The sequence below is a fragment of the Protopterus annectens genome, chromosome 1.part0 (assembly GCF_019279795.1).
Source record: "Protopterus annectens isolate FY-2018-M chromosome 1.part0, PAN1.0, whole genome shotgun sequence".
Taxonomy (NCBI): Eukaryota; Metazoa; Chordata; order Ceratodontiformes; family Protopteridae; genus Protopterus; species Protopterus annectens.
This window is the reverse complement of record NC_056725.1, coordinates 343,324,811-343,337,779: the sequence shown is the minus strand read 5'-3', so window position 1 is coordinate 343,337,779 and position 12,969 is coordinate 343,324,811.

Here is a 12,969-nt window from a genome sequence, read left to right as displayed (position 1 = left end):
TGTTAATAACCTTGTACCCATGAACTACCACCTAGGCAGCGGTCAACATAATGGACACTGTGTGTAAGGGATGCAGCTGGGTAGTTGTCTTTCCTGTAATAGTTACGTCACCTCACCTGTCAGGTAGTCATATGTGGGATCCCTAATCATGACAGGGTGCCATCCATGAATATAGAGAGCATTGTCCAGCCATACTTAACACTCATGTGACCCATATCAGATCACATATTTCCTTTAAGGGGTATTGGCCATGTTCAGATGGCCTACACCAGCCTTCCCAATCCCCATCTCAACTATGTAGCATGATGCCTTCCCTGAATAAAGCCATGTCCAACCCAGTAATGTTGGACATGCTACATGTACACATCCTGATCTCAAACACATACTTCATGGACATCCACCTTCCAAGTACTAGGATCACCACATGCTGGACAGATTCTTGTCCCATACACTTTACAAACTCCTGCCATGCTATGCATTCCTGCCCAGCAAAGCTGCACATCGCCCCCCCTCTCAGACATGGTGTGATGACCGCATGGTAAATGTATCATTAACCCTGTGGATCAGTTATGTGGCACTGCTCCACCTGGTCCCAGGAACCCGCCTGTTGGCTACAGCTAGGTAACCTTTCATCCTAGATTCATACATGGCCTAGGGCATATAGCCAGTGTCCCATGTGTATCACATGTGCAACACAGGTGATACATGGCAGGATGTTGAACTGCTGTATAGTGTCATGTAGATGTATATGGCAAAACACATACATGTAAAACCTTCCATGAGCAAGTCTGCAGGGTCACAGGTCATGTCCGTTAAGGCAGTGTAAGTCTCTATATGTGACATATACACAGCATCAAGGTTGACTGAATTAATGTGGACACATCCAGCCATGTGCTGATAGGTAAGAACACCAGTACAGGCAAACAGACATGCCCACATCAAGACAGCATCCGCATGGAGTGTGAACAATGTAATCAGGTGACACACATCCATATATGGTGATAATGTCCAATCACCATTGAGTGTCAAATGTGTGTGACACAAACATGTCAGTGGTGTCAGTGTCATGTAGATTTGCAAAGACAACTATTTAATTGTAATAAATGTGATACACATGTATGTTCAGCTGTAGCTCTGTATGTCTCTGTGAGGTACTCTGACCTGTCTCCATCATTATGTCTTCCAGGTATGCCGTGTGCAAGGCTACCACCTTATACCCGTTTGGAGGATGAGGCCCTCATCCCATACCTACATGACAGTCATGATGTCCTGTTCAACCATGTGCCACAGGATGCACAGCAGCGGGATGCCCTGTGGAAGGAACTTCACAGGAGGGTTAATGATGTGGGTGGCCACAACTGCACATACCAGCAGATGCACAGACACTGTACAGACCTCATTAGATGGGTGAAACAGCATGAGAATGCAATCGCAAGGGAACAAGGTGCAACAGGTGATGGGCCACCAACCCAGCCCCCACTCACACATACTGAGGAGCTACTGGCCAACCTGGGGACACCTGCAGAACAACATCCACAAGCCTTAGCCAGTATCGTGGAGGTGGGTGTCTCTCAACCACTGAGCCTGGAGTTGCCTGGTAAGTCACTACTGCACCTATAACAACTATATTCCATATAGTTACATGCATCACTGTACAATATGTAATGTAACATCATATGCAAGGCATGTATACACACATGCCGCATACTATAGTATGCTACTCTGTGTATGCACACATGTGCATACTCCATAGTATGATCTATTGTACTGGTGTATGTGTTAACATGCACATTGCACCCTGTAGCTATCATACAGGTGTGGATAATGATCATACTGCTGTGTTACTCCTATTCAGGTACCTCTGGCGTTCCGTTGCAACAGCAGCCCATTGCAGGTGAGACTATTATTATTTATCAGGCATCTTAATGCACAGATCTATCTGCCATGTGGCCATTTACCACATGTACATATAATGTATGGTCCTGTCACAATATACAGGTTGGACCTGCAATGCATCACAATGGCTACCCATGTGCATTACTTGCAAACTATGTGAAACACTGACATGAAAACTCACAAACTGTCATTGCCAGATGTGTGGACATCTGTGCATACAATGGTGGAGGTGCTGTTCACTGTAGGGACATGTACTACAGATCAGAACTACACATGTGAGGAATACAAACAGTCCAACACAGTGAGCTGAAGTATGGCCAGACCACAGGATTCACCAGTGTGGATCATAGCCCTGCTATGAATGTCACACAATGTGATGTGCTATCTGACATGTCCATGCCATCTAGTGGGCTGGCTGCAACGCTGCCTAACTATCCTGAAAAACATATCCCACATACCAAACATACCACCCTTTATCTGCATAACCCTGTCGTCAGTTGAGCATATGACATCTATGGGTGTATGTCATATGGGACAACACAGACATGTGAAATAGACGCCCGTCACAATCATTTGGCTAACACATGTACACACATAGCAATGGAGGATGGCCAGAGACATGAAGCAACACACACAGTAGATGTGATGTGCTTGTGTGTACACCCTGTCATACATTGGCTCCACATGGTCCAACTACGGCCTTTGTGTAATGGTTATATTGCAAATGTGGAACACTAGAAATCCTACAGGCCTGTGCACATCTTGTGTAGGTGTGACATCAATCCACCACATAAGATGTGTTGAACATCTTGAGTGTGTCACGACATGACAGCATTCACCTGTACAGTATCCACGTCAGCCCACAGATACAGTACATTCCCCTTGCTTGTGTCAAACATCAATGTCATCCTTGGTCCTCGTGTGTGTGTGTGTGTGTGTGTGTGTGTGTGTGTGTGTGTGTGTGTGTGTGTGTGTGGTACAGAGATGTCATGTGGGACATGGTGTACCGAAGAGTTTGCCATGTCCATCCATAGTTGCCAGGCAGCAGCAATATGGTGGCCGATGTGCAGGGGTGTCATCCGTATACCCTTCAGTGACCTGTGTCACACATTCCACATCATGGTTTGGTGTGTATACACCTCAGTGACATGGGTCACATTCCGCAGTATATATGTATTGTATCTGAACACAGTCATGGCTATGAACTGTGTCTGTAACTCACACTGTATAGCAATAGAGACACCTCATGATTCCCTGCAATGGCCATGCATATCAGCTAAATGTGCAGTATATCTGTAGGGCGGACAGACAACACTGCATTGGGACACCATTACTCCACTATATATTTGACAGGACACCATTGTGTTAAACATGTATGCATGTCATTGCACACTTCAGCAGATCACATATCATACTACATGCGATTGTCAAGGTCATATGCCACACATCAGGCAGGTGTCCTGTTAACCTGTGCTGGTCTACATGGTGTAACACAGGGATGTATGCTAACTACTACTATGATTGTGTAATTTGCATGCCTTCTGCTATGACACATGCATACTGTTGTGTGCAACCCAGGGATGTATGATAACTACCACTATTATTGTCTGTGCTGCATGCTGTCTGCTGTATCACATGCATGTTGCATGCCTTCTGTCATATCACATGCATGTTGGGTGCCATAGAGTGTGTGTGTGTGTGTGTGTGTGTGTGTGTGTGTGTGTGTGTGTGTGTGTGTGTGTGTATGTGTGTGTCTGTGCCGATTGTATAGATTGTAATGTACAGTTCTTGTCTGCCCCTCACAGGTGATGTAGGTGCGTTCCCCTCCTGTGGTCCATCTGATGTTAGTGTCCCCACAGACTCTAGCAGTGATGATGAACGTATGATTGAGGCACAGGCAGAGTTGTCAGGGACTGAATCTGTGCCATTGGTTGCCATTCCACCTATATCCCTCTCTTCCCCGCACACAGATCTCATGCCTACACATACCCCATCACCAGTGGCCATAGAGGAAGGACAGTTGGCATGTGGTAGCTTGGAACAGGAAAGTGTGGGGCTATGGAAGGTGTGCCTGCACACCATGGTATCAGCCAACTGACTGGTGATGCCCCACACAGGCACGTGGCCAGTGCTGCTTGTAGGAGGACCTCAGGCCAACATGCCCCTGCAAGACAGAGCACAGCAGCTGGTGTCACCAGATGCATGTTTCAGGCTGTAATGGAGGCACAGGCATGTGCTGAACGGCACAACAGAGAAGATCAGAGCCTTCAGACGGCTGCTGTCCATTCTTTAAACAACATCCAGGCAATGGTAAATGTTCAACAGCAGATTGCTAAAGCTTTGGATAGATGATTGGGTGACATGGTTGGAGTCCTTGACCGTGGCATGACAATCCACAAGAGTGAGCTGTCTGTGTTGGATCATCTGGTAGGAGTGAGGTGTCAGGCACATGATGTAGGCCTGCTACATCACCTGTTTCAGATCTACGTGAACGAGCTACCTCACATGCCTGCTCCCATAGTGGCAGTAGCAGCAGCAGTGCAGCTGGTGCTGTGCTGTTCCCACCATGACACAGCAGGCCACGTGCACGTGGCCCTGGATGGTCCCAACAGGGACATGGTTCCAGTGAACATGTGTCATCAGACAGTACCCAATCTGCACCTCTGCCTGGTAGTGCCCGTTCAACCCCTGGCAGGCACAGGTCACGTGGCCATGGCCGGATACCATAAACTATAAAACATTGCCTGCACAGTCCGCAGGTGTCAGTAATACCCCTGTGTAGGCCAGACACATGCCACAACTGTGTGCATACATACACACACACCAGAAACATATGTAGGGTACCGCAACACACACATGCATAACATCCACACACGCACAATTAGATCAAAGGCCCTAACCCACACACATGATGTCATCCAATGGTGCAGCCTAGGCCACTGGCAAACATTATCACCCTGTGCATATAATGATGCCTGTGCCACATCCCTGTCATCCACACCATCGGTGCAGGGACATGCTCATATGGTCTGATGCACAGGGTGAACAGACTAGGAAGATAAGTGTCAATTACAATTGTGTACTGTTGACAGGCAGCAGACATACCATGTAGTACAGGTGTACAATGCATTTCGTACTGTTAACAGTATGTGTCTTGTGTAGCAACAGTAACTGCATGTTGGTCATGATGTTCTGCTTTCCTCCTTCAGGTCTAATTGCATGTGCTGGTGGATGTCAGTGTTTGCAGTTAGTGTCCCATATGTAAATGTGTACCACTCACAGGTATGTATGAAAATACCAGCATGCACCTTGTAGCCTCCACATCAGTTAGAATTTCCCACGTTCCAAACACGTCTGCTGATCCAAGTGCATGATAGCTGTGTATTAAGCTACTGTGGCTACAGACGTGACATCCATACTGGGTGACATCACAGGTACAGTTACATGGAGTGGTAAGGTAAGAGAGCAGTCTAGCTGATGACAAGGGTAGAGTCCAACGGGAAGTGTGATGCCTCATTGGGAAGCAGTAATACACGTTCCCATGACAGGATGCGAACACACAACTGCACCCACACACTCAGGTATTGACACACATGTATTCAGTGTCACAGTAACACACCCACACACTCACGGATTCACCGACACAGTAACACACACTCACACACACAGTTGCTACTGTTGAGGTGAGGACCCCTGCCTATGTGCAAATCATCATTACAGTACTGTGCACCTACATGATGCACCACAGAGAATACACTTGCACAGGTTGTCAGTATGGCCTAAGATCGGGGACATCAACACGGATAGTAAATTGCATCACCTGGATGGGGGAAGGGTTCTTATCAGTTCACTGTTAACATACACCCTCACTCCAGGGACCAGACAGCCATACATACATACACACACACACACACACACACACACACACACACACACACACACACACATACACACACTGTGGCATTCACTATTGAATACACCTATGTCACGCACATACAGATACCTCACATGTGTGAGATACACACCCCTGCCTATGTCCTACTTTCTACACTGCAGTCTGTACTGATGTCTACAACAGTGTACAGGAGAGTGAATAACAATTGAGATGTATTCCCCACCATACGTGACATATATGGAGACACACGCAACCACACATGCCAATACTGTGAATCAAACACCTGCCTATCTCTTGATATGTATGACAGACATGCAGCAGTATTGCACGTGTTACAAAGTGTACTGATGCTTCCTTTGGCAACTGTGCTGATATTTGCACACGGGAGGTCTTAACTGTTACAGGTGTCATGTGATTTACCTTCGGTGTCACCCTGACCGCTGTCTATGTTGTGTGTGTTGCCCTTCAATTAACTAAAACATTGCTTAACAGCTACAAAGGTTATTGTAGGACTGCTTGTGACACACCTGTGAGCTGTCCTCAGCAAACATCCATCTGCAAAGATGCCCTACCACTTAGTTATGTCCACACATCTGTCCATACCTGAGGTACATCTTTCTGTACTTTCAGCATATTACCATATACAGTTGGCAATGTTGAGGCTGCATTGCAACTGCAAGATGTACTAAGACACACGTCACCTGCATACATCAGCAACTGCACATGCATGGTATCTGAATGCACACTGCTACATGTACATGTGTGTAGGTCCTACAATCCTGTCATTTGGGTATGTTTGTAGGCATTGCAATTGCTGGACATGTGTAATGACATACATGACACATGGACTGTTGTATGATATGATAGGTGTAATGGGTGACCAGTACAGGGGGAATGTTACCTCTGTCAACATTGATATCACACCTTATGTACTGTTAACATTCAGTAGCCATGGACCTACATTCAATGTGCATGTGTGTAATGGCTGTAGCCACCTGTCTACACAAAGGACAATAGCTATGCTATTTACATATATGTTGTATGTGTGTGGCATTTACATATCCAGGGCAAGTACATGTATGTCATATCCAAACATGAGGGTATTTACTGGTGTACAGCAACAGTCATCTGCTAATGCTGTAAATAACCAAAGGCCCCTGGTATGTGTACAGCTGACCTAGTTACAGTGGTATCATTGCATTGCATAACACATGATGCAACTGTGTCAGTACATGGGTACTCTGCACAGATGATGTAGAGCTTGGTACAGTTCACTGGTCAAGGGTCACATGGTGGTGTACTATTATATGTCCTACCACATGTATGGATGTGTGTTGGTGGTCCGAGGGCATGGTGGTGTCTGAGGGTTACATCCTAGAATGCAGCATTTGACACTGTGTCCTGCACCCAACTAATCTGTGATACCTTTTGTGGGAGTACCGGTCAGTACATGTGAGTGGTCTTTATGTATGTGGGGACACCACCACCTGGAGCGGTCCGTACCTGTGTTATGACCCACATGTCTGGTTCTGAGGTATATGGTGGTAGTGCTGTTGTGCACTACAGAGCCTTCAGCCAGGTGTTCCTCACTACACAGATGTCAGTACTCCCCATTGTTGGATCTACAGTAAGCAGCTATGATTACAGATGCTACACGTCTAGCAATGATTAGCATAAGCATACAATGCAGTTGTCCTCTAGGTGTCAGGGTGTTATCCTGTGTTTAGGACATTTGCCTTGGAATGGCACTATATGGGTGAATGCAACTTAGATATGATCCCCACTCCCTTGAATCATGGATGCATGTGATATGTGACAAAGGCCTGTCTACTTTTAGTCATGTCATCCCAGAATGACAAACACTGGACAACCTCGTAATTACAGCAGGACATTGGCTCATTGTGTTGGTCAAGCAGTTGCCACTCCTAGCAAGACATCACTGCGAGTGGTAGTATTGTGCTTGGTATAGAATGGTACATCTAAGGTGACGGACAGCAGCAGATGTTGTGTATAAGACCAGTGTCAGATATATGTAGTGCAGCATTCCTGCTAACAATGACAACTACTAACACCGGAGTCCATTACAATGTGTTCTTTATGTCTAACTGTAATAGCATGCCCACTGTGGCCTTCCGTGTTTAGAATCAGAGTGCATCCCAGACAGCCCTGTGCTGCTAAGTGTATGAGCATGCCCATTATAACCTTGTGTAGATGGACACATAGTGCATTCTGAACAGCCCTGTGCTACTGTGTGAGCATGCCCAGTGACACCTTGTGTCGGTTATTTGCCTCTATGTGTATGGGCTTGGCCATTGTAACCCTGTATAGTGATAGTAGTCATCCATTCCACAGATGGGCATACTCCAGGTCAGGATGGATTCCTTCTTTAAACACACAGGTTCACAGGTATGTACATCTTAACTGCCAGCATCCCTGTTGATGTCCACATTCTTAGAAGGTCATAATGACAGCCTTGAAATGTGTAGTCTGTGTGGCGCGACTCGTAACTATGTAGTATTGTAATAGTGATCTGTAGATAGGCAGGTGTTGCTGTTCCCACAACAGGCATGTGTGTGTGTGTGTGTGTGTGTGTGTGTGTGTGTGTGTGTGTGTGTGTGTGTGTGTGTGTGTGTGTGTGCGTGAGACAAGTACAGTGCTTTGTAGAGTATGCACTCTCTGTACAAATCACATGACCACCTTTGCCAATTCTGCAGTTGTCACCCACCTAGGCATACACCTGTAGGTGTGCTGTAACCCAGTATTCACCATAGCACGTGCCCTAAAAGCGTATTGCTGCAGTGTGATACGGTAGGTAGGGGTTCATATACAGGACTTGGCAAGTGTGTGTGTTTAGCTGTCAGAGCCTGTGTAGAGGTGGCTGTGAGTGTCTAACCACTGGACATGTTGGGGAGCAGATTTTGTAGTTTTCCTATATGGTATCCATCTTATGACACATTGGCCACCTCACGAGGAGTACAGCTGTCAGTCAGACACAGGACTGTGTTGGCAAGCCATACCCCTACATCTAGCAAAAGGCCTTTTGAACAAAGTATGCAACCCTACTAGTACCCAGTATAAGTCCTGCACCCATGTGCCATGCGCAAACACACTTGCCTAGGATATCCCACTATGTTGCTAGTATCATGCACACTGATGACAGATAGTAGGCATGGTGTGAATGCAATGGGCTGCAGAGGACATGGCACCTTGTACAGTGGTACAATAGGCACATATTTGCGGACATTGTGCCTTCACTATGTTCTCCACTGGATGCCTGCATCATATGTGGTGCCATCAAATGTGATCCACAGAGGCTATGCAATGCTGTACACATGTGCCCTGTATGGACCAATGCCACTGACACAAGGGAATACCTGTATCATACTATCAATGCAGGTGCAGGGTCAACCTGCTCACTATAAGCAGGTTTCGCCACACCAGGCCAGTATTGGCATATTGGGGGATAACAGTCTGTGTACACAACATGTGCCTGCCAAACCAGGTACACCTGTACATGTCACTGTACAGTATTGTGGGACATGCACATCCCAGGCAATGTCCGTGTGAAGGACTATCAAACACAGACATGACATGCATTGCAAAGCTATGGCCATACACAATGGTAACCAGGATGTCAGGGCAGATCATGCAGTACCCATCTGTGTGGGACACTACATACACTACACCCCTGTATCGCACTGCACACCATTGTCTGGTGATGCAATGCCAAGGATTACCCCTCACCCAGCCTTGTACAGCCATCTTGCACAGCCAACTACTACACACCCATGAAGCAATGCATACATGCATGTCAGTACTGGCACCTTGTGTCTGCATGTGGGTTATGATGCTCCCAACCACAGTCACTCCCAGTATAACCCTCATCGGCATACCAACAGATGGCAAACACTTTCACGTGCCCTAGCCCATAGAACCTCCAGATATCCCCTGTGGTGCATGTAGTCCTGTGCATTACTGCAGTGTGGCAAACTAAGTAGTTAGGTTGTGTATTTGTGGCCCTGGCAAAGAGTGTCAACGTGAGTCCATTAGAGAGTGTGGTCATGGTGACAATGGCATCCATTTACATGGACAGCCATGTGTGCCACACCTAATGTATGTCTACTATATCTCTGTTGCAGATGTCACTCACCTACACACATATATGTTCTTACAGCACAGCATCATGTCACCTTTGTGGCACATGTAGTAACATCATGCACATGTAATAGTAATGACTAGTTAGTCAGGGGTTTGACCCCTGTACTGTTAGGCATGTGGCAGACGATGCTTAGGGTTAAGACTCCAAGCCCTTCTCTGATGTACTTTGCCTATCCCACCCACACACTCTCTGGTGGATGTGGTGGTGTACACCTGCTCAGCAGCAGCATGTGTATTGTAAGTGATGAACATGATCAGGTGATGGCCTCTGCACCTATTGCAGTCCTCCTCTAGCTGATTGCATGTGAAACAGCTGTGATGGACTTCCCATAGCCATTCACATGATAAACACAGTACACTATCTAGGAAAAACATGTTGGTATTTGGCCATGACAGTCGCTGTGAGTGGTACCTGGATGTGGTGTTCTGAAATGGCATCACAGATGATATCTGGATGTACCTCAAACATCATACACAGTGGGAAATAGCCTAAAGACAGGCGAGTGATGTGCACACATGACTACAGCATGTACGTGTAGCTATGCTGCATTGAGACTACTGCCTGTTTAACATGTTGTGTGTGGTAATGGCTATTCTGCATGTTTTAATACAGACATGACAGTACTCTATTCGTGAGGCACCCCCATCTGTAGGGCCATATGTGAACTGGTCAGTGTGTGCAACCATTTATTTCCTGTGTTACACACTGAACACACATCTTTACACAGCAGGAGCATAGTGTGAGGATTGCAGACAGTACATGATGATAGGGATGTGTTACTGCCATCGCATCCCTGACTGGACATATGTCACATGAAACAGTGGTATAACAGACACTGTCTGGGGTTCCCAGTGCCAAGCCAATAATGAGCAACTGTTCATAGCTGCGGTCACATGTCTACTACACATTGTACAGATGGCATGCAGTATATATGCATGTGTTGTGCTCCCTCTGCAAATGTATACCATCTGTTGGGTTTGGTTGATGGTGATATCTATGCATACTGTCGTAGGTAATCCTGTATGCTGTTGTCTATCACTAAGCTATATGTGGGTTTAAACTGCAACACCATAGGCTGAATGGGTTGGGAGGTCCCGGCAGAACCGCCTGTCCCACTTCAGCTGACCATGGCACCGGGCACTAGCACATCTGGGGCCCAGCCTTGGATATCAACCTCTGTTGGCTCTGCACCACCTTCTGGTGGTACCACCACTGAGGATGGGGCATGTCCCCCCTGGGAGCAGGACCAGACAGGTACATGTCTGCTGTTGTGCGGTCCTGGACGTGTTGCGTTGGGGGCTCACTAAGGGGTTCCGAAGCCATATACGCAAGCTCAAGGGTGGAGTGTCACATTTACAGGGTGATGCTGCCCCTCCTGGACAGCCCCCAGCACTGCCTCCTTTGCAGCTGTTTAGGTGCAGCGACAGCTGCCCATGGCTGGGGACCTCCGTCCCACTGTTCCCATGGGCTTGTGAATGCCAAACACCCATCCCCGTCCGAGATGTATCTCCCCACGTGTCATATACCAACCCTGTATGCTGTCTTGTCTGTGATCCTACTCTACCTGTCCTCCATGGCTATACCTACTCTCCTTCCCCCACATCTGACCCTCACCCTACGGAAACATAAGACCAATCGGCTCCTAGGACAACATCTGCCCTATACATAGCTGTCCATTTCACACACGTGCCCACTGGACACATGTAACCCTTGTAATATGCATCACAACATACTCCTCTTATCCTCACCCCTGTCCCTCAGGTGCATAATCCTGGTATGCACATCACTCCTAAATGGTCTAGGTACACGTGATGAGTACGACCCCATTATACACACAACACTACTGGTCCCTCTATGGTTACCCCGTTTACCTTTATCATGATGATGATGATGTTGCACACAGCACCTTGCAAGAGTACTGTTCACACATAATGATTGGACAGGTACTGTTGTGTTAATGTACATTACATGCACAGAGTGATGTATACAGCCAATGTAGAACTGTTTGCATGTATGAATGACACATGTCTGTCTGAGGGAGTCTTGAGATTACATAGAACAACACCACTACATAATACAAGCGTTGCTGGTGTTTCCTGTTTCATTCATTTGTAATGCTTTGTTGCCACATGGTATGTTCCTGATATATCTCTATATATGTATGTACGTATATGCTGGACATAAATACTCACATATACATCTACATGATGGGATACATTCCTATACTGTTGAATGACTGCGCTGTATGATATGTTTGTGGTACTGTCCGTTGTCTGTGTATCTACCATGGTGTATTGGTAAATCACATGAGCTGTGTGTGCAGGGTCTTGGTTCTGAGCCTTGCAGAGGACGTTTATTTGGTTGCAGGGCAGAACAAGGCCATTGGATACAGAGGGAGTAAGGCACATTAAAGCAGTTGTGAGCAGGTGTGCATGGGTTTGCATGGTGTTAAGCAATGCTAACCTCTGGTTACAGCTTCTTACACTCGGTTAGCCTCTACATTGTTTTACCAGTGCAATACTCGCATACTGGTAGCCAAACAGGCTTACACCCGCTCGCTCCCTCACTTGCAAATGCACCGACATTGGTGCTTGCATCTGACACTCACACCCCTGGATGGGAGCGAGGACCACAATATTACCTTGTGATACCTATTACATCGGATTACATGCCTACAGTATCGGGAATGGCTGCCCATTAGGCAATGGCATGCCTTTCGACTGTATGGAATTGGTGGCCTGTCCAGTGATTCAATTATATTATTTGTGTGTTCCTCTTACAATTTGCTTCCATCTGGCTGATACATGGGAACCAAGACTCTTCAATACAGACAAGTAATTGGGTTTTGGGACCCACATCCATTGGCCGAGTCATGCTACCGCATACCTATTATAGGGCTGCCACCTTTTCAATTGCCCAAGGTGGGACTAGGGACCTTTATGTAGAGAGGTCAGATTTTTCAGGGCAAAACATACCCAGAGCCAGTACAAAGGAAAGTAGTTCACTGTTTTGCCTAAAT